This window comes from Pseudophryne corroboree, chromosome 5, assembly GCF_028390025.1.
Source record: "Pseudophryne corroboree isolate aPseCor3 chromosome 5, aPseCor3.hap2, whole genome shotgun sequence".
Classification (NCBI taxonomy): Eukaryota; Metazoa; Chordata; class Amphibia; order Anura; family Myobatrachidae; genus Pseudophryne; species Pseudophryne corroboree.
This window is the reverse complement of record NC_086448.1, coordinates 684,684,247-684,702,903: the sequence shown is the minus strand read 5'-3', so window position 1 is coordinate 684,702,903 and position 18,657 is coordinate 684,684,247. Positions and strand designations below refer to the sequence as shown.

Genomic DNA, 18,657 nt, shown 5'->3' with positions numbered 1-18,657 from the left:
AGGGGAGTCTCTCTGTAAAAAAGACTTTTGTTAGGTTTTTTGTGTTCAGGGAGCACTGCTGGCAACAGGCTCCCTGCATCGTGGGACTGAGGGGAGAGAAGCAGACCTACTTCTGTGAGTTCAAATGCTCTGCTTCTTAGGCTACTGGACACCATTAGCTCCAGAGGGTTCGATCACTTGGTGCGCCTAGTTGCTCGTTCCCGGAGCCGCGCCGTCAACCCCCTCACAGAGCCAGAAGATAGAAGCCGGGTGAGTATTACGAAGAAAAGAAGACTTCAGTGACGGCAGAATACTTCAGTACTGAGGTACCGCGCAGCAGTTACGCTGCGCGCCATGCTCCCGCACACACATACGGCGGCACGTGCAGGGCGCAGGGGGGGCACCATGGGCAGCATGTTACTAAAGTAGAACACTGGCTAAAAATGTATATTAGAAGTGCCTAGGCACTAAATATAGCCCCCGCCAGTATAAAATATTTGAATTTGAGCGGGACTACAGCGCGCCGGTGAGGGGGTGTGGCTTAGCCCTCACAGCTTACCAGCGCCATTTTCTCTTCACGTCGAGCTGCAGAGACACTGGCCGGGACCTCCGCACGTCTGCACAAAAACAGGGTGCAAAACGGGGAGGGGGCACAGTAAATTGGTGCTACTATCATTTGTTATAAGAGCGCAAACAGGTCTGAGGCAGTGTGTAAAAAGTCTCAGTACCGGAATAGACGCTGGGGTGTGAGCTGGTAAACTCCCTCTGTGTCTCTCTAACAGGCTTTCCGTGGGTCTGTCCCCTATAGCCAGTGTGTTGGTGCGTGTCAGTACGTGTGTGTCGACATGTCTGAGGCTGAGTGCTCCTCCCCGGGGGAAGTTGCAGTGGGGGCGGATAAGGATCTGGGAGTGATTCTGTCGGCACCGCCGACTGCTGATTGGGTTGATATGTTGAGTACGTTGAATGCAAATGTGGCGTTATTGACTAAAAGGCTGGATAAATCTGATTCTCAGACCCAAACATGGAGGAAATCCATGGAGGACGCCTTGTCTCAGGTCCAGACCCCCTCGGGGTCACAAAAGCGTTCATTTACCCAGATGGCTGATACTGATTCCGACACGGACTCTGACTCCAGTGTCGACTATAGTGAAGCCAGTTTAATTCCGAAACTGGTTAAGAGTATTCAGTACATGATTGTGGCAATTAAAGACGTTTTACATATTACAGAAGTCCCTACTATTCCTGATACCAGGGTTTGTTTGTATAAGGGTAAAAAACCTGAGGTGACGAGTCCCCCCTCTCATGAGCTGAACACTCTTTGTGAAAAAGCTTGGGAATCTCCTGACAAAAGGTGGCAAATTCCCACAAGAATTCTAATGGCATATCCATTCCCCTCTGAGGACAGGGAAAAGTGGGAGTCATCCCCCAATGTGGACAAGGCTCTGTTGCGGCTGTCCAAAAAGGTGGCGCTTCCGTCTCCTGATACGGCAGCCCTAAAGGACCCTGCGGATCGTAAGCAGGAAACTACCTTAAAATCCATTTATGTGACTACGGGTGCGCTGCTCAGACCTGCCGTGGCGTCGGCATGGGTGAGTAGCGCTATTGGTAAGTGGGCAGATAACTTGGCATCTGACATGGATACCCTGGATAGGGATAGCATTCTTTTGACTCTCGGTTATATCAGGGACACTGCAGCTTACCTAAAGGATGTGGCGAGGGATATTGGTCTCTTGGGATCAAGGGCCAATGCCATGGCAGTCTCGGCCAGGAGAGCACTGTGGATTAATCAATGAAATGCTGATGCCGGCTCTAAGAAAGCTATGGAGGCTCTCCCGTATAAGGGTGGTGTCTTGTTTGGTGACGGCCTCGCTGATCTGGTGTCTACAGCTACCGCGGGTAAGTCATAATTTCTTCCTTATCTTCCTGCACAACAGAAAAAGATGCCTCACTATCAGATGCAGTCCTTTCGGTCCAATAAATACGAAAAAGGAAGTGGGTCATCCTTCCTTGCCTCTAAAGGTAGAGGAAGGGGAAAAAGGTCACCTGCTGTGGCAGGTTCCCAGGAGCAGAAGTCCTCCCCGGCTTCTGCCAAGTCCACCGCATGATGCTGGGGCTCCTCTACGGGAGTCCGTGCCGGTGGGGGCACGTCTCCGACTCTTCAGTCAGGTCTGGTTTCACTCGGGCCTGGATCCTTGGGTGTTAGAAATTGTGTCCCAAGGGTACAAACTGGAGTTTCAAGATGTGCCCCCCCACCGATTTTTCAAATCAGCCTTGCCAGTTTCTCTGCCAGAAAGGGAAGTAGTGTGCGCTGCAATACAAAAGCTGTGTCAACAGCGTGTCATTGTCACGGTGCCCCCGTCACAACGGGGAGAAGAGTTTTATTCAAGCCTGTTTGTCGCCCCAAAGCCGGATGGCTCGGTCAGACCGATCCTGAACCTAAAATCCCTCAATCTATATTTGAAAAGTTTCAAGTTCAAGATGGAATCTCTTCGAGCAGTGATCGCCAGTCTGGAAGGGGGGGATTTTATGGCGTCAGTCGACATCAAGGATGCCTACTTGCATGTCCCAATATATCCTCCACATCAAGCTTTCCTGAGGTTTGCTGTTCAGGATTGTCATTACCAATTTCAGATGTTGCTGTTTGGTCTTTCCATGGCTCCGAGGGTTTTCACCAAAGTAATGGCGGAAATGATGCTCCTACGCAAGCAGGGTGTCACAATTATCCCGTACTTGGACGATCTCCTGATAAAGGCGAGATCAAGGGAGCAGTTGCTAAGAAACGTTGCGCTCTCCCTGGCAGTTCTGCAACAACATGGTTGGATCCTAAATTTGCCAAAGTCACAGCTGATTCCGACAACACGGCTGTCTTTCTTGGGCATAATCCTGGACACGGAACTGCAGAGAGTGTTTCTCCCAGCGGAAAAAGCTCTGGAAATCCAGGCCATGGTCAAGGAGATTCTGAAACCGGCAAGAGTGTCGATTCATCAATGCACTCGGGTGCTGGGGAAGATGGTTGCAGCTTACGAAGCCATTACGTTTGGCAGGTTTCATGCCCGGGTATTTCAGTGGGACCTGTTGGACAAGTGGTCCGGGTCTCACCTGCACATGCACCGGAAAATAAGCTTATCTTCCAGGACCAGAATATCTCTCCTGTGGTGGCTTCACAGGTCTCACCTCCAAGAGGGACGCAGGTTCGGGGTCCAGGATTGGGTCCTGGTGACCACGGATGCAAGCCTCCGGGGCTGGGGAGCAGTCACACAGGGAAAAAATTTCCAGGGAAAATGGTTAAGCCAGGAAACTTGTCTGCACATAAACGTTCTGGAATTAAGAGCCATCTACAACGGCCTTCTACAAGCGGAACACCTTCTTTGCGGACTGCCTGTCCTGATTCAGTCGGACAACGTAACAGCAGTGGCGTACATAAACCGCCAGGGTGGAACAAAGAGCAGAGCGGCGATGGCGGAGGCCACAAAAGTGTCTCACAAGAGCCCCTATTTGATATTCCATGTGGATAGAGCGGAATTGAGAACTCGTCAACAATTTCTGCCAAAGGTGGTTTCTTCGTTTCACATAAACCAACCTATTGTGGTGCCTGTGGCTACGGAAGCCTTGGCTGATTCAAAGTCTCTCGATGTAGTTAGAGCTTTGAAATTTATGTCGCCAGAACGGCTCAGATTAGGAAATCAGAGGCTCTGTTTGTCCTATATGCTCCCAACAAGATTGGGGCTCCTGCTTCCAAGCAGACTATTGCACGCGGGATATGTAATACAATTCGGCATGCTCATTCTACAGCCGGATTGCCGTTTCCGAAGTCGGTGAAGGCCCATTCTACCAGGAAGGTGGGCTCATCATGGGCGGCTGCCCGAGTAGTCTCGGCGCTTCAACTTTATGAGCAGCTACTTGGTCGGGTTCATAAACGTTTGCTAAGTTCTACAAGTTTGATACCCTGGCTGATGAGGACCTCATGTTTGCTCAATCGGTGCTGCAGAGTCGTCCGCACTCTCCCGCCCGGTCTGGAGTTTTGGTATAAACCCCATGGTCCTTTTGGAGTCCCCAGCATCCTCTAGGACGTAAGAGAAAATAGGATTTTAATACCTACCGGTAAATCCTTTTCTCCTAGTCCGTAGAGGATGCTGGGCGCCCGTCCCTAAGCGGACTGTATTTGCAGTAGTGTTGATTGTTATTGCGTCTGTTACACAGAGGTTGTGTATCGGTTATGTTCAGCCTGTTGCTGTTTTTACTTCATGCTGTTAACTGGTATTTCTTAAAAGCCATGTTGTACGGTGTGTATGGTGTGAGCTGGTATGTGTTTCACCTTTAGTTATCAAAAATCCTTTTCCTCGAAATGTCCGTCTCCCTGGGCACAGTTCCTATAACTGAGGTCTGGAGGAGGGGCATAGAGGCAGGAGCCAGTTCACACCCATTTAAAGTCTTAAAGTGCCCATGTCTCCTGCGGATCCCGTCTATATCCCATGGTCCTTTTGGAGTCCCCAGCATCCTCTATGGACTAGGAGAAAAGGATTTACCGGTAGGTATTAAAATCCTATTTTTCCAGACTTGTAAATATGGGTGGTCTTCTGTTTGCCGGCGGTCGGGCTCCCGGCGCTCAGTATACCGGCGCCGGGAGCCCGACAGCCGGCATACCGACAATTATTTTCCCTCGTGGGGGTCCACGACCCCCATAGAGGGAGAATAAAATAGTGTGGCGCGCGTAGCGCGCCACCGTGCCCGTAGCGTGGCGAGCGCAGCGAGCCCGCAAGGGGCTCATTTGCGCTCGCCAAGCTGTCGGTAAGCCGGCGGTCGGGCTCCCGGCGCCGGGATGCTGGTCGCCGGGAGCCCGACCGCCGGCCAGCCGTAGTGAACCCGTAAATATCAACCATACCCTCCAAGTAGCAGCACTGTATCGTCTGGGTTAGTATTGTAAAAGGTCATTTCCAGCATTATGTCGTTATTTATTTTGATCCAGATAATGGGGCTGATCCAGGAAAGCGGCTGTGCAATAATGTACAACTAATATTCTAATGCTGCAGGAGGCATCTGTAGGAAAGGGACACCCCCCTGAGAGCATCAGTGATCCGAGAACTGCGTTCGAAGATGCAGTTTTGGATGAGCAGTTGGGAGATCCCTCCCTGTCACTCGCTGCTCTGAGGAGAGCAGCGGTGAATAGACGCTGTGCGCATACGCACAGCGTCTATTCCTGGCAGAGAGGGACAGGGGGCATGGCCAGCAGCTCTCACAGCGCTGTCCATGCCCCCATAATTACGAAAACGGGGCGTGGCTAGCGATTGCGGCACTTACCACAAGGCCATGCCCCCTAGTTTCGGGCGCGCGCTGATGTCCCTTCTTGGATGCCGGCAAAGTTGGGAGGTATGTATGTCTGTGCATGTGCGGTTGCCCCACCATCAGATTTGTACATAAACCGTCATACAATTCTGAATCAGGCTCTATGTTCGGAATGCTATAGCTCAATAAGCTGATGTTTCAAACTCTCTTTGGTAGAAACAAAATAAACTTTGGTTACTAATCTAGGGGCCTATTTATTGAGATGGAGAGGTAATGTAGATTTCTGTTGCTGCTTTAGAAAATATGGTCCTGCCCACTCCTCAATAAATGAATATAAATTTAATGAGGGCATCTAACGCTTGCTGGGCCAGCGCAGTGAACCTCTGCACATGTGTGAACCAGCGTTGCCAGTTCAAGTGCACCGGAGGTTCCAACTGCACTTTCAAAAAATAAAATGTAAAAAGTTAATTTTTTTTTTCCAGCTGAATAAAAATGAAAAAAAAAAATATAAAATGCTTGATCTTATTTATGAAGCATTTTCCTTTTGTGCCCAGTGCCACTTTCACCATCCTGAGACAGAGTCTGTAACAACAGTGTGACTTTTATTTTAACTATTGATGTGTCCTCATGCACCTTGCCTCAATATGTCATACGGCACGAGATATCTGGCGTTCGTGAGATGCGCCAAGTGGTGTAGCATCTTTTTCGCCTGAATGTTGCAAATGGATGCGACGAAACCGCTTCACAAGACTACATCTGTGTGCTCCTGAGTCTGACTCTGTATACAAAGAACAATGGAACTTGGAAAGAACGCTGCGGCTACTGCAACATAGCACTTTGGATATAGATTCAGACTCAGTCACACACAGATATAAAGGTGTCGCATACCAAATGTATCATTGCAGTCTCACATCACTTTGAGAGTTAGGGGTCTATTTACTAAGCCTTGGATGGAGATAAAGTCGCTGGAGATTAAGCACCAGCCAATCAGCTCCTAACTGGCATGTCACAGGCTGTGTCTGAAAAATGACAGGAGCTGATTGGCTGGTACTTTATCTCCAGTGAATTTATCTCCATCCAAGGCTTAGTAAATAGACCCCATAGACACATATTTGAGCATAAAAGATGTTTGGCGCAATCCATGTCACGTAGGATCAGGCACGTCGAAAACGGATGTATGGCACGACTGCTGCCATAGTGTAAAAGGACACATCTGTATGTTATTGAGTTTTCTCTAACGTCCTAAGTGGATGCTGGGGACTCCGTCAGGACCATGGGGTTTAGCGGCTCCGCAGGAGACAGGGCACAATAATAAAAGCTTTAGGATCAGGTGGTGTGCACTGGCTCCTCCCCCTATGACCCTCCTCCAAGCCTCAGTTAGATTTTTGTGCCCGGCCGAGAAGGGTGCAATCTAGGTGGCTCTCCTGAGCTGCTTAGAATAAAAGTTTAAGTTAGGTTTTTTATTTTCAGTGAGTCCTGCTGGAAACAGGCTCACTGCTACGAGGGACTTAGGGGAGAGAAGTAAACTCACCTGCGTGCAGGATGGATTTGCTTCTTAGGCTACTGGACACCATTAGCTCCAGAGGGAGTCGGAACACAGGTCTCACCCTGGGGTTCGTCCCGGAGCCGTGCCGCCGACCCCCCTTGCAGATGCCGAAGTTGAAGAGGTCCAGAGGTCCAGAACCAGGCGGCAGAAGACTTTCAGTCTTCATAAGGTAGCGCACAGCACTGCAGCTGTGCGCCATTGTTGTCAGCACACTTCATACCAGCGGTCACTGAGGGTGCAGGGCGCTGGGGGGGGCGCCCAGGGCAGCAATGTATTATACCTTTTTTATGGCTAAAATACATCACATATAGCCCTTGAGGCTATATGGATGTATTTAACCCCTGCCAGATCTCACAAACTCCGGGAGAAGAGCCCGCCGTTTTAGGGGGCGGGGCCTATTCTCCTCAGCACACGGCGCCATTTTCCTGCTCAGCTCTGCTGTGAGGAAGGCTCCCAGGCTCTCCCCTGCACTGCACTACAGAAACAGGGTTAAAACAGAGAGGGGGGGCACTTATTTGGCGATATGATTACATATGTGAAAATGCTATAAGGGAAAACACTTGTATAAGGGGTTGTCCCTGTATAATTATAGCGTTTTTGGTGTGTGCTGGCAAACTCTCCCTCTGTCTCCCCAAAGGGCTAGTGGGGTCCTGTCCTCTATCAGAGCATTCCCTGTGTGTGTGCTGTGTGTCGGTACGTGTGTGTCGACATGTAGGAGGACGATGTTGGTGAGGAGGCGGAGCAAATTGCCTGTATTGGTGATGTCACTCTCTAGGGAGTCGACACCGGAATGGATGGCTTATTTAGGAATTACGTGATAATGTCAACACGATGCAAGGTCGGTTGACGACATGAGACGGCCGGCAAACAAATTAGTACCTGTCCAGGCGTCTCAGACACCGTCAGGGGCTTGTAAAAACGCCCATTTACCTCAGTTGGTCGACACAGACACGGACACTGACTTCAGTGTCGACGGTGAAGAAACAAACGTATTTTCCTTTAGGGCCACACGTTACATGTTAAGGGCAATGAAGGAGGTGTTACATATTTCTGATACTACAAGTACCACAAATAAGGGTATTATGTAGGGTGGGAATAATCTACTTGTAGTTTTTCCTGAATCAGATAAATTAAAGTGTGTGATGATACGTGGGTTTCCTCCGATAGAAAATTATTGGAGGTATACCCTTTCCCGCCAGAAGTGAGGGCGAGTTGGGAAACACACCTTAGGGTGGATAAGGCGCTCACACGCTTATAAAAACAAGTGGCGTTACCGTCTCCAGATACGGCCGCCCTCAAAGAGCCAGCTGATAGGAAGCTGAAAAATATCCTAAAAAGTATATACACACATACTGGTGTTATACTACGACCAGCAATCGCCTCAGCCTGGATGTGCAGCGCTGGGGGGGCTGTGGTCGGATTTCCTGACTGAAAATATTGATACCCTTGACAGGAACAATATTTTATTGACTATAGAGCATTTTAAGGATGCATTTCTATATATGCGAGATGCGCAGAGGGATATTTGCATTCTGGCATCAAGAGTAGATGTGATGTCCATATCTGCCAGACGATGTTTATAGACACGACAGTGGTCAGGTGATGCAGATTCCAGACGGCACATGGAAGTATTGCCGTATAAAGGGGCGGTCCATCGGACCTGGTGGCCATGGCAACAGCTGGAAAATCCACTTTTGTTACCCCAAGTCACATCTCAGCAGAAAAGGACACAGTCTTTTCAGTCTCAGTCCTTTCGTACCCATAAAGGCAGGCGGGCAAAAGGCCAGTCATATCTGCCCAGGGTTAGAGGAAAGGGAAGAAGACTGCAGCAGGCAGCCCATTCCCAGGAACAGAAGTCCTCCACAGCTTCTGCCAAGTCCGCAGCATGACGCTGGGGCCATACAAGCGGACTCAGGTGCGGTGGGGGGTCATCTCAAGAGTTTCAGCACGCAGTGGGCTCACTCGCAAGTGGACTCCTGGATCCTACACGTAGTATCCCAGGTGTACATTGGAAATTCGAGACGTCTTCCCCTCACAAGTTCCTGATGTCTGCTTTACCAACGTCTCCCTCCGACAGGGAGGCAGTATTGGAAAAAAATTCACAGGCTGTATTCCCAGCAGGTGATAATCAAAGTACCCCTCCTACAACAAGGGAAGGGGTATTATTCCACACTATATTGTGGTACTGAAGCCAAACGGCTCGGTGAGATCTAAAAGATTTGAACAATTACATACAAGGGTTCAAATCAAGATGGAGTCACTCAGAGCAGTGATAGCGAACCAGGACGATATGGTGTCACTGGATATCAGGGACGCTTACCTACATGTCCAAATTTTGCCCTTCTCACCAAGGGTATCTCAGGTTCGTGGTACAGAACTGTCACTATCAGTTCAGACGCTGCCGTTTGGATTGTCCACGGCACCCCGGGTCTTTACCATGGTAATGGCCGAAATGATGATTCTTCCTAAAAGAAATATGGACGCTTTCCTGATAAGGGCAAGGTCCAGAGAACAGTTGGCGGTCGGAGTAGCACTATCTCAAGTAGTTCTACGACAGCACGAGTGGATTCTAAATATTCCAAAATCGCAGCTTTTTCCGACGACACGTCTAATGTTCCTAGGAATGATTCTGGACACAGTCCAGAAAAGGATGTTTTCTCCCGGAGAAGAAGACCGGGGAGTTATCCGAGCTAGTCAGGAACCTCCTAAAACCAGGAAAAGTATCAGTGCATCATTGCACAAGGGTCCTGTGAAAAATGGTGGTTTCTTACAAAGCGATCCCATTCGGTAGATTTCACACAAGAACCTTTCAGTGGAATCTGCTGGGAAAATGGTCCGGATCGCATCTTCAGATGCATCAGCGGATAACCCTGTCTCCAAGGACAAGGGTGTTTTCTTCTGCGGTGGCTGCAGAGTGCTCATCTATGAAAGGGCCGCAGATTCGACATTCAGGACTGGGTCCTGGTGACCACGGATGCCAGCCTGAGTGGCTGGGGAGCAGTCACACAAGGAAAAAAAAAAAAAATTTCCAGGGAGTGTGATCAAGTCTGGAGACTTCTCTCCACATAAATATACTGGAGCTAAGGGCAATTTACAAGGCTCTAAGCTTAGCAAGACCTCTGCTTCAAGGTCAGCCGGTATTGATCCAGTGGGACAACATCACGGCAGTCGCCCACGTAAACAGACAGGGCGGCACATGAAGCAGGAGGGAAATGGCAGAAACTGCAAGGATTCTTCGCTGGGCGAAAAATCATGTGATAACACTCTCAGCAGTGTTAATTCCGGGAGTGGAAAACTGGGAAGCAAACTTCCTCAGCAGGCATAACCTCCACCCGGGAGAGTGGGGACTTCAGCGGGAAGTCTTCCACATGATTGTAAACCGTTGGGAAAAACCAAAGGTGGACATGATGGCGTCCCGCCTGAACAAAAAACTAGACAAATATTGCGCCAGGTCAAGGGACCCTCAGGCAATAGCGGTGGACGCTCTGGTAACACTGTGGGTGTACCAGTCAGGGTATGTGTTCCCTCCTATGCATCTCATACCAAAAGTACTGAGAATCATAAGAAGGAGATGAGTAAGAACGATACTCGTGGTTCCGGATGGGTCAAGAAGGACTTGGTGTACCCGGAACTTCAAGAGATGCTCACGGAAGAACCGTGGCCTCTACCTTTAAGAAAGGACCTGCTCCAGCAGGGGCCTTGTCTGTTCCAAGACTTACCGCGGCTGCGTTTGACGGCATGGCAGTTGAACGCCGGATCCTGAAAGGGCATTCCAGATGAAGTCATCCCTACCCTGGTCGAAGCCAGGAAGGATGTAACTGCAAAACATTTTCACCGCATTTGGCGAAAATATGTTGCGTGGTGTGAGGCCAAGAAGGTCCCTACAGAGGAATTCCAACTGGGTCGTTTCCTACATTTACTGAAAACAGGACTGTCTATGGGCCTAAAATTAGGGTCCATTAAGGTTCAAATTTCGACCCTGTCAAATTTCTTCCAGAAAGAACTGGCTTCAGTGCCTGAAGTTCAGACGTTTGTAAAAGGGGTACTGCATATACAGCCTCCTTTTGTGCCCCCAGTGGCACCTTGGGATCTCAATGTTGTTTTGAGTTTCCTAAAGTCACATTGGTTTGATCCACTCACCACTGTGGAATTAAAATATTTCACATGGAAGGTGAAGATTCTATTAGCCCTGGCTTCAGCCAGGCGTGTGTCAGAATGGGCGGCTTTATCATATAAAAGCCCTTACTTAATTTTTCATTCTGACAGGGCAGAATTGAGGACTCGTCCTCAATTTCTCTTTAAGGTATTTTCTGTTTTTCACATGAACCAACCTATTGTGGTACCTGCGGCTACTAGGGACTTGGAGGACTCCAAGTTACTTGACGTTGTCAGGGCCCTGAAAATATATGTTTCCAGGACGACTGGAGTCAGAAAATCTGACTCGCTGTTTAGCCTGTATGCACCCAACAAGATGGGTGTTCCTGCTTCTAGGCAGACGATTGCTCGCTGGATTTGTAGTACAATTCAGCTTGCACATTCTGTGGCAGGCTTGCCACAGCCAAAATCAGTAAAAGCCCATTCCACAAGGAAGTGGGCTCATCTTGGGCGGCTGCCCGAGGGGTCTCGGCTTTACAACTTTGCCGAGCTGCTACTTGGTCAGGGGCACACCCTGACTGAGGAGGACCTGGAGTTCTCTCATTCGGTGCTGCAGAGTCATCCGCACTCTCCCGCCCGTTTGGGAGCTTTGGTATAATCCCCATGGTCCTGACGGAGTCCCCAGCATCCACTTAGGACGTTAGAGAAAATAAGAATTTACTTACCGATAATTCTATTTCTCGTAGTCCGTAGTGGATGCTGGGCGCCCATCCCAAGTGCGGATTGTCTGCAATACTTGTACATAGTTATTGTTACAAAAATCGGGTTATTCTTGTTGTGAGCCATCTTTTCAGAGGCTCCTTCGTTGTTATCATACTGTTAACTGGGTTCAGATCACAGGTTGTACGGTGTGATTGGTGTGGCTGGTATGAGTCTTACCCGGGATTCAATATCCTTCCTTATTATGCACGCTCGTCCGGGCACAGTATCCTAACTGAGGCTTGGAGGAGGGTCATAGGGGGAGGAGCCAGTGCACACCACCTGATCCTAAAGCTTTTATTATTGTGCCCTGTCTCCTGCGGAGCCGCTAAACCCCATGGTCCTGACGGAGTCCCCAGCATCCACTACGGACTACGAGAAATAGAATTATCGGTAAGTAAATTCTTATTTATTCTGCTTTTAATTCCAAATACACCTAGCACAAAACAAACATGTCTGATAACCTCTCCACTGTGTGCCATTAGCCAGACAGCATACTGGATCTAGAACATATTCTCTACCATCTGATGTTTCCGGTAACTGCATGTTGGAGGCTTTTCATCTGATGTCTGCCTGTCTGATCTTACTGAGCTAGAGATAACCATTAACTTTTATCTTACCATGCAATACTGAAATGGCTAAAATGGACATTTATGTGAATATCAGCAGAGCTGCATTGCAGACTTCAGATGGATGTGGAAATCTTTTTGTCCCCAATATGAACCTCTAAATGGCCAAAAGCAATCTTTATGCAGCTTTTTGTGTGCCTTTTCTTCTGTGTTGCAGTTCAGCACAATGATTGAGTTGAGAACTCTAAAGACACAGATCTCTTTGATGGGGAGGAGGGTTACGCTTTTGCAATAAATACACCACAGTCACCTGCTCCCCGACACATAACAGCATGCAAGCTGTTAATTAGAGCTCAGGGATCATCTCTATTGATTTAGCAGAGCCCTTTAATAGGAGTGAAGAGAAAGGCAAGGGTGGTAAGGAACTTAAGTGCAAAGGAAATTAGAAGGTTAAAGACGTGACAGATGGTGATTTAGCATACTAAGGAAATACTTACATGCAAAAGTGGGAAATGTAAAACATTTGTGAAAAAAAAGATTAGTTAGTGAAAATGGACTTATATTGTGAAAGAACATGTACGGAGTAAACCTGTCACATTGTTTTCTCTAACGTCCTAGTGGATGCTGGGGACTCCGTAAGGACCATGGGGAATAGACGGGCTCCGCAGGAGACCGGGCACTCTAAGAAAGAATTAGGACTACTGGTGTGCACTGGCTCCTCCCTCTATGCCCCTCCTCCAGACCTCAGTTTGAATCTGTGCCCGGACGAGCTGGGTGCACCTTAGTGAGCTCTCCTGAGCTTGCTAAAAACAAAGTATTTTGTTAGGATTTTTTATTTTCAGAGAGATCTGCTGGCAACAGACTCTCTGCTACGTGGGACTGAGGGGAGAGAAGCAGCCCTACTCACCAGAAGATAGGTCCTGCTTCTTAGGCTACTGGACACCATTAGCTCCAGAGGGATCGTACACAGGAACGCACCCTTAGTCGTCCGATCCCGGAGCCGCGCCGCCGTCCCCCTCGCAGAGCCAGAAGACAGAAGCCGGCGTGAGAAGCAGGAAGACTTCGAAATCGGCGGCAGAAGACTCCAGTCTTCATATGAGGTAGCGCACAGCACTGCAGCTGTGCGCCATTGCTCCCACACTAAACCCACACACTCCGGTCACTGTAGGGTGCAGGGCGCAGGGGGGGGGCGCCCTGGACAGCAATTGGGAACCTCTTGGCAAAAAGCAGCATATATACAGTTGGGCACTGTATATATGCATGAGCCCCCGCCATTATTTTACACACAAAACGCGGGAAAGAAGCCCGCCGCTGAGGGGGCGGGGCTTCTTCCTCAGCACTCACCAGCGCCATTTTATCTCCACAGCTCCGCTGAGAGGAAGCTCCCCAGGCTCTCCCCTGCAGAATCACGGTAGAAAGAGGGTGAAAAGAGAGGGGGGGCACATAAATTTGGCGTAAAAACAGTATATACAGCAGCTACTGGGTTGACACTAAGTTACTGTGTGATTCCTGGGTCATATAGCGCTGGGGTGTGTGCTGGCATACTCTCTCTCTGTCTCTCCAAAAGGCCTTGTGGGGGAACTGTCTTCAAATAGAGCATCCCCTGTGTGTGTGGTGTGTCGGTACGCTTGTGTCGGCATGTTTGACGAGGAAGGCTATGTGGAAACAGAGCGGGTACAAATGAATGTGGGGACGGCGCCGACACCCGATTGGATGGATATGTGGAAGGTTTTAAATGATAATGTTACTTCCTTGCATAAAAGGTTGGATAAAGCTGAAGCCTTGGGACAGTCAGGGTCTCAACCCATGCCTGATTCTACAGCGCAGAGGCCGTCAGGGTCTCAGAAGCGCCCACTATCCCAAATTGTTGACACAGATATCGACACGGATTCTGACTCCAGTGTCGATGGCGATGATGCAAAGTTGCAGCCTAAAATGGCTAAAGCCATCCGCTACATGATTATAGCAATGAAAGATGTGTTACACATCACAGAGGAAACCCCAGTCCCTGACAAGAGGGTTTATATGTATGGGGAAAAAAGGCAAGAGGTGACCTTTCCCCCTTCACATGAGTTAAATGAGTTATGTGAAAAGGCTTGGGAATCTCCAGATAGGAAACTGCAGATTTCCAAACAGATGCTTATGGCGTATCCTTTCACGCCAACGGACAGGTTACGCTGGGAATCCTCCCCTAGGGTAGACAAAGCTTTAACACGCTTATCCAAGGGGGTAGCCCTGCTGTCACAGGATACGGCCACCCTAAAAGATGCTGCAGATAGAAAGCAGGAGGGTATCCTGAAGTCCATTTATACACATTCAGGTACCCCACTAAGGCCGGCAATTGCGTCGGCCTGGATGTGTAGTGCTGTAGCAGCATGGACAGATACCTTATCTGAGGAACTTGATACCTTGGACAAGGATACTATAGTACTGACCCTGGGGCATATAAAAGACGCTGTCCTATATATGAGAGATGCCCAAAGAGACATTAGCCTACTGGGCTCTAGAATAAATGCAATGTCGATTTCTGCCAGAAGGGTCCTGTGGACTCGGCAATGAACAGGCGATGCCGACTCAAAAAGGCACATGGAGGTTTTACCTTACAAGGGTGAGGAATTGTTTGGGGACGGTCTCTCGGACCTGGTCTCCACAGCTACTGCTGGAAAGTCAAATTTTTTGCCATATATTCCCTCACAACCTAAGAAAGCACCGTATTACCAAATGCAGTCCTTTCGATCACAAAAAGGCAAGAAAGTCCGAGGTGCGTCCTTTCTTGCCAGAGGCAGGGGTAGAGGAAAGAAGCTGCACAATACAGCTAGTTCCCAGGAACAGAAGTCCTCCCCGGCTTCCACTAAATCCACCACATGACGCTGGGGCTCCACAGGCGGAGCCAGGCCCGGTGGGGGCACGTTTCCGAAATTTCAGCCACAAGTGGGTTCACTCACAGGTGGATCCCTGGGCTATAGAGATTGTGTCTCAGGGATACAAGCTGGAATTCGAAGAGATGCCCCCTCACCGTTACCTCAAATCGGCCCTGCCAGCTTCCCCCTTAGAGAGGGAAATAGTGTTAGCTGCAATTCACAAATTGTATCTCCAGCAGGTGATGGTAAAGGTTCCCCTCCTTCAACAGGGAAGGGGTTACTATTCGACAATGTTTGTGGTACCGAAACCGGACGGTTCGGTCAGACCCATATTGAATTTAAAATCCCTGAACATATACCTGAAAAGGTTCAAGTTCAAGATGGAATCGCTCAGAGCGGTCATCGCAAGCCTGGAGGAGGGGGATTTTATGGTGTCTCTGGACATAAAGGATGCTTACCTTCATGTCCCCATTTATCCACCTCATCAGGAGTACCTCAGATTTGTGGTACAGGATTGTCATTACCAATTCCTGACGTTGCCGTTTGGTCTGTCCACGGCACCGAGAATATTTACCAATGTAATGGCAGAAATGATGGTGCTCCTGCGAAAGCAAGGAGTCACAATTATCCCATACTTGGACGATCTCCTCATAAAGGCGAGGTCCAGAGAGCAGTTGCTGATCAGCGCAGCACGCTCTCGGGAAGTGTTACAACAGCACGGCTAGATTCTGAATATTCCAAAGTCGCAGCTGATTCCTACCACGCGTCTGCCCTTCCTGGGCATGATTCTGGACACAGACCAGAAGAAGGTTTTTCTCCCGACGGAGAAGGCTCAGGAACTCATGACACTGGTCAGAGACCTCTTAAAACCGAAACAGGTGTCGGTGCATCACTGCACACGAGTCCTGGGAAAGATGGTGGCGTCATACGAGGCCATTCCCTTCGGCAGGCCCGGTGGGGGCACGTTTCCGAAATTTCAGCCACAAGTGGGTTCACTCACAGGTGGATCCCTGGGCTATAGAGATTGTGTCTCAGGGATACAAGCTGGAATTCGAAGAGATGCCCCCTCACCGTTACCTCAAATCGGCCCTGCCAGCTTCCCCCTTAGAGAGGGAAATAGTGTTAGCTGCAATTCACAAATTGTATCTCCAGCAGGTGATGGTAAAGGTTCCCCTCCTTCAACAGGGAAGGGGTTACTATTCGACAATGTTTGTGGTACCGAAACCGGACGGTTCGGTCAGACCCATATTGAATTTAAAATCCCTGAACATATACCTGAAAAGGTTCAAGTTCAAGATGGAATCGCTCAGAGCGGTCATCGCAAGCCTGGAGGAGGGGGATTTTATGGTGTCTCTGGACATAAAGGATGCTTACCTTCATGTCCCCATTTATCCACCTCATCAGGAGTACCTCAGATTTGTGGTACAGGATTGTCATTACCAATTCCTGACGTTGCCGTTTGGTCTGTCCACGGCACCGAGAATATTTACCAATGTAATGGCAGAAATGATGGTGCTCCTGCGAAAGCAAGGAGTCACAATTATCCCATACTTGGACGATCTCCTCATAAAGGCGAGGTCCAGAGAGCAGTTGCTGATCAGCGCAGCACGCTCTCGGGAAGTGTTACAACAGCACGGCTAGATTCTGAATATTCCAAAGTCGCAGCTGATTCCTACCACGCGTCTGCCCTTCCTGGGCATGATTCTGGACACAGACCAGAAGAAGGTTTTTCTCCCGACGGAGAAGGCTCAGGAACTCATGACACTGGTCAGAGACCTCTTAAAACCGAAACAGGTGTCGGTGCATCACTGCACACGAGTCCTGGGAAAGATGGTGGCGTCATACGAGGCCATTCCCTTCGGCAGGTTCCATGCGAGGACCTTTCAATGGGATCTGTTGGACAAGTGGTCCGGATCGCATCTACAGATGCATCGGCTGATCACCCTATCCCCCAAGGCCAGGGTGTCTCTTCTGTGGTGGCTGCAGAGTGCTCACCTTCTCGAGGGACGCTGATTCGGCATTCAGGACTGGGTCCTGGTGACCACAGATGCAAGCCTCTGAGGGTGGGGGGCAGTCACACAGGGAAGAAATTTCCAGGGTCTGTGGTCAAGTCAGGAGACTTGCCTTCACATCAATATCCTGGAACTAAGGGCCATATACAACGCCCTAAGTCAAGCGGAGACCCTGCTTCGCAACCAATCGGTGCTGTTCAATCAGACAACATCACCGCAGTGGCTCATGTAAACCGCCAAGGCGGCACAAGGAGCAGGGTGGCGATGGCGGAAGCCACCAGAATTCTTCGCTGGGCGGAGAATCACGTGCAAGCACTGACAGCAGTGTTCATTCCGGGAGTGGACAACTGGGAAGCAGACTTCCTCAGCAGGCACGACCTCCACCCGGGAGAGTGGGGACTTCATCAGGAAGTCTTCATGCAGATTGCAAGGCGATGGGAACTGCCACAGGTGGACATGATGGCATCCCGCCTCAACAAAAACCTACAGAGGTATTGCGCCAGGTCAAGAGACCCTCAGGCGATAGCTGTGGACGCACTGGTGACACCGTGGGTGTTCCAGTCGGTTTATGTGTTTCCTCCTCTTCCTCTCATACCCAAGGTGCTGAGAATCATAAGAAAAAGAGGAGTGAGAACAATACTCATTGTTCCGTATTGGACAAGAAGGACTTGGTATACAGAGCTGCAAGAAATGCTCACAGAGGACCCATGGCCTCTGCCTCTAAGACAGGATCTATTGCAACAAGGGCCCTGTCTGTTCCAAGACTTACCGCGGCTGCGTTTGACGGCATGGCGGTTGAACGCCGGATCCTAGCAGAAAAAGGCATTCCGGATGAGGTTATTCCTACGCTAATAAAGGCTAGGAAGGACGTGACGGCTAAACATTATCACCGTATATGGCGGAAATATGTTGCTTGGTGTGAGGCCAGGAATGCCCCTACAGAGGAATTCCAGCTGGGCCGTTTCCTTCACTTCCTACAGTCGGGAGTGACTTTGGGCCTAAAATTGGGGTCCATTAAGGTCCAGATTTCGGCCCTATCCATTTTCTTTCAAAAAGAACTGGCTTCTCTACCTGAAGTTCAGACGTTTGTAAAGGGAGTGCTGCATATTCAGCCCCCGTTTGTGCCTCCAGTGGCACCTTGGGATCTTAACGTGGTGTTGAGTTTCCTGAAATCACACTGGTTTGAGCCACTTAAAACCGTGGAGTTAAAATATCTCACGTGGAAGGTGGTCATGCTATTAGCCTTGGCTTCGGCTAGGCGTGTGTCAGAATTGGCGGCTTTGTCACATAAAAGCCCCTATCTGGTTTTCCATATGGACAGGGCAGAATTGCGGACTCGTCCGCAATTTCTGCCAAACGTGGTGTCATCTTTTCATATGAACCAACCTATTGTGGTGCCTGTGGCTACTCGTGACTTGGAGGATTCCGAGTTACTGGATGTGATCAGGGCTTTGAAGGTTTATGTAGCCAGAACGGCTAGAGTCAGGAAAACTGAGTCGCTGTTTATACTGTATGCATCCAACAAGCTGGGTGCTCCTGCTTCAAAGCAAACC

The 18,657-nt window shown here is 49.4% G+C and overlaps 1 protein-coding gene across 1 annotated transcript in view; it reads left to right on the top strand.

Annotated features, from left to right (window-relative positions):
• The window catches only part of ASPH (aspartate beta-hydroxylase), a 452,693-nt gene that overhangs the window by 318,485 nt on the left and 115,551 nt on the right, over positions 1 to 18,657 (top strand). The gene's annotated exons all lie outside the window — the stretch shown is intronic.